The 4,282-nt window shown below is 41.9% G+C and overlaps 1 non-coding gene across 1 annotated transcript; it reads right to left on the bottom strand.

Moving 5' to 3' along the window:
- Nucleotides 1-1,403: 1,403 nt before the first annotated feature.
- Trnat-agu lies at nt 1,404-1,476 on the bottom strand. Its single transcript has one exon. It is a non-coding gene; the product is annotated as a tRNA-Thr (tRNA).
- Nucleotides 1,477-4,282: the final 2,806 nt, after the last annotated feature.

The following is a 4,282-nucleotide window of genomic DNA, read 5'->3' as shown; positions in this document are numbered from 1 at the left end:
CGACCCTAGCGGTCGCGCGGTTCCAGACTGTAGCGCCTAGACCCGCTCGGCCACCCAGGCCGGCAAAATATATTTGGGGCAGCACGTTGAATGATGTGCCAGGTTCAGCGCTGATCGCGATTTTACACAAGATGCCAGTCGGTCTGGGGGGCCAGCCTCATCCGCTGTGGACAACAGGAAGCTGGCGTCCGCTCTGTGGCTTGATTTGTCCCCATGCGAAGATCACGCCTTCGGTTCCTTCAAGAAAGGCCTGGATAGGTCGTAGATTCCTGTCGGACGAGGATTTGCAGCAGGCAGGCAGACTTCATTATGCAGCAAATCATGGTGTTTTACCAAATCGGTATCTTCAACCTGGTGCAACGGTGGGATGATTATTTCAGCGCCCGAGGCGAATCTGACTGTCTAGCATACAAATTTTTGACTGTATGGGCTTCCAACGGAAATTTTTGATCCCCTCTCACATCTAGTGTTTATCATTTCTGGAAGTTTCTCGAAATTTCTTGTTGCATATTCTCAAATATTAGATGTTTCCACAAACAGCAGCACTCTCCGTCCAACGAAGAGACTCGTTTTGTCTGCACCTTAGTGCCCAGTAATAAACGTGCTTTCAGTGCCACATGATTTACTTAATGTCCGACGCATGTTTCGGGTTTGGACGTGATTGTGGTTATGACGCGACGGTACTTTTACATGCAAGAAATTCAATCTTTTTTGTATGTTTTACCATTATGCTTAGGGTCAAAGTTTTCATTTACCATTCATAAATATTCCACATGCCCTCGTTTGACTCGAGTCAAACAACAAGACAATACTCAAAATCGGCCAGTACTTTTGCGATAATACCTATAGTTACCGTGTTAACTGCTGTTGCTGTTCGGCTTCGCAGTTCACACAAAGTCGTAGGAAGGGAGAACGGAGGAGCCTGTCACAACGTCCTCCTCCCGCCCTCCCACCCTCCAAAAAATGAGACGTACTAAAAAAACAAGCGACCTTGGAAGCTAATGATGTAATTAGTACTTTTTTTGAGTCATCAGTCTTCTGACCGGTTTGATGCGAACCGTCAAGAATTTCTCTCCTATACCAATTTCTTTATCACAGAATAGCACTTGCAAACTATATCCTCAATTATTTGCTGTATATATCCCATTCTCTGTCTTCGTCTACAGTTTTTGTCCTCTACAGCTCCCTCTGGTACTATGGAAGTCAGTCCCTGATATCTTAACAGATGTCCTATCTACTGTCCCTTCTCATTGTCAGTGCCGTCCACACATCTCTTTCCTCTCCGAGTCTGAGCAGAACCTCCTCGTCCCTTACTTTATCAGTCCACCTAATTTTCAACATTCGTCTGTAGCACCATCTCTCAAATGATAACGTTGGAAACTGAAGAAGTGAATTAAAATTTGTGCTGCGGCCGGGACTCTAACCCGGGTCTTCTTGCTTACTAGGCAGATATGCTGACCGTTACACTACCACAGCATTATGGTGAACACAGCTGCACGAACTATCCACGTCAAATACCCTCCCCAACACAAACTCCAATTCACATCTCCCCTTATATTGTCACTATTACCAGGGCTCTCCGACATTGGAATATCACCCCAGCATTGGACGTAATGGGGAAGTGCTGTCCTACATGTAATCGTATAGATCTTAAATTGAATTTTCCCTGGTAATAGTGGCAATGTAAGGGTAGAGGTGAATTGGAGTTTGTGTTGGGGAGGGTACTTGATTTGGGTAGTTCGTGAAGGTATAATGGCCATAATGCTGTGGTGGTGCAATGGTTAGCGTACCTGTCTAGTAGCGCCGGCACGGTAGCTCAGCGTGTTCAGTCAGAGAGCTGGTTGGCCTCTGTAATGAAAAAACTGAGTGGATGGATCAACAAACGAACTTGTACGGAAGCCATGAGACGTCCGCACCGACCAAACACAACTATCAACAACGAAAAAATTGCAACACAAATTTTTATTCACTTCTTCAGCTTCTAACGCTATCGTAGATAAATTAGAGACTTAAGGAAAATTTAATTTAACCTCTCAAATGCTTCGATTCTCTTCTGCTCCGGTTTCCCACAGTCCATGGTGTGCTGCAAATGTACGTTCTCAGAAATTTCGTCCTCAAATTAACGCCAGTGTTTGATACTGCTAGACTCCTCTTGGCCAGGAAGGCCCTTCTTGTCAGTGTTAGTCTGCTTTTTATGTCCTCCTCGCTCCGTCCGTCATTGGTTATTTTGCTGCCTAGGAAGCAGAAGTAGCTAGAAGTTTTCAGAGCCTAAATTTGCAAGCGCCAGTATGACCTCCGCAGTGCTGGCCTAGGCTGCTGCAGAGCCACGCCCACCCTGTTGGCCAATTAGTGCTCGCGATCGCACTACAAAGCCCGGTGCGCTGCAGCTCTGCTTTCATTTGTGTAGTCGCCGTGGTCTGATATCGTTTGCTTATGACCTCGTATTTCACTACGCTTTAGGTATTTGCTTTAGAATTACCTCTTTGATCTATGCTACGCTGCCCTCCGTTGTCTGTTTTCCACTTGTTGTTGTCCTCCTGTTCCTATTCGGCTAACCGCTGCTGATGGTCCCTGGCTAGTCAGCCAGTCTCTGGTGATTCTTTGAGTTGTCTCCAACCCTTGTCAGATTCCATTGAAAATAGTCTGCAACAATAAAATACTTAAAAATCGAGTGAGAAATTTTCCACACCCAGGGCTACTGAGAAATAAATGTTTCAGGAAAAATAAATTTTTAACGTCACACGTTTTTAAATCGGATTGTGAAGTATAAAATAATTCCTCCTAATTCCGTGCTGATTCCTAATCCCATACGGTTAATTCAGAAAATTATTGACTGTGAAATTTTAATAGCTATTAAAATAACTACAAGATACAAAATTTGTGGTGTACGTGCAATTAAGAATAGTAAGGACGCGAAGTAATGATAAACCAATTATGAATAACATGCGTGTTTTTCGTCATCAATCTTTTATTTTCATAGGTATTAAAAATACACGATTGTAATACTTTTTTAAGAATTATGTTCATGGTGTTAGGAACTGTGTGACGCTAAGATAAATTCTTTTTATATTTTTTTGGCCGGTTTAAACATATGTCCTATTAAAAAGTTGTTCTTATTTAAATAATTATTTTCACTGTGGTCATTTCGTGAACTATGTATGGAAGTAATATATTAACCGACTCTCATTAGAAAGTACGTCCCCAGGATTTTAACAGTAAACCTCTCTGTGATGCATAACGCCTCGCTTTCCTCTGAACTTCTTTGAGCACTCGCAGTTAACATACGCATGTTCAATCTTCTCTCTCTCTTCTATTAATCCAACCAAGTAACGACACAAGACTGACGAACGATACTATAGTCACTGTAATCGTAGCAATTTCATGAAAGTAGACATTGTATTGTGTAGAAGATTGAAGAAAAATCAGATAGATTTGTCGACCTGGTAAAAACGTTCGGTAATGTGAAATGGTGCAAGATATTCGAAACCGTTAGAAAAGAGACGTAGTGAAAGACGGGTAATATACAATGTGTATAAGAACCAAGAGTAAACATTATAGTGGAAGACTAAGAACGAAGCGTAGGGATAACAAAGGGTAAAAGACACGGATGTAGTTTCGCCTGTACTGTTCAAGCTACACGGGGAAGAATATGGACATAAAACAAAGGTTAAAGAATGGGCTGAAAAGACATCTGTGGTAAGATTCCCTGATGAGATTACTATCCTCAGTGAAAGTGAAGAAGAATTAATGAATTTAATGGAATGAACTGACTAATGAGTACTGAATACGGATTGAGTATAAATAGTAGAAAGACGAAAGTAATGAGAAGTAGCAGAAATGAGAATAGCGAGAAGCAACATCAGCATTGAAGATCCCGAGAAGAAATTTCTGGTAAAAATTTCTGGAGCATAGCATTGTGTGGTAGTGAGACATAGACTGTGGGAAAACCGGAAAAGAAGATAATCGAAGCTTTTGAAATGGTGTGCTACAGAAGAATGTTTAAAGTTAGATGGACAGGTAAGGTACGGTAAGAAATGAAGAGGTGCTCAGCAGAATCGCCCAAGGAAAGGAACACAAATAGAAAATACCGACAAGAAGAAGGGATAAAATTGTAAGACATCTGTTACAACATCAGGGTATAACTTGCATGGTACTAAAGGGTGATGTAAATGGTAGAAACTGTAGAGCAAGACAGAGATTGCAGTACATCCAGCAAATAATTAAGGGTGTAGGTTCCAACTGCTACTCTGAGATGAAAATTTTGGCAAAGGCGACGAATTAG

This window comes from Schistocerca piceifrons, chromosome 6, assembly GCF_021461385.2.
Source record: "Schistocerca piceifrons isolate TAMUIC-IGC-003096 chromosome 6, iqSchPice1.1, whole genome shotgun sequence".
NCBI lineage: Eukaryota > Metazoa > Arthropoda > Insecta > Orthoptera > Acrididae > Schistocerca > Schistocerca piceifrons.
This window is presented reverse-complemented; position numbering and strand designations above follow the sequence as displayed.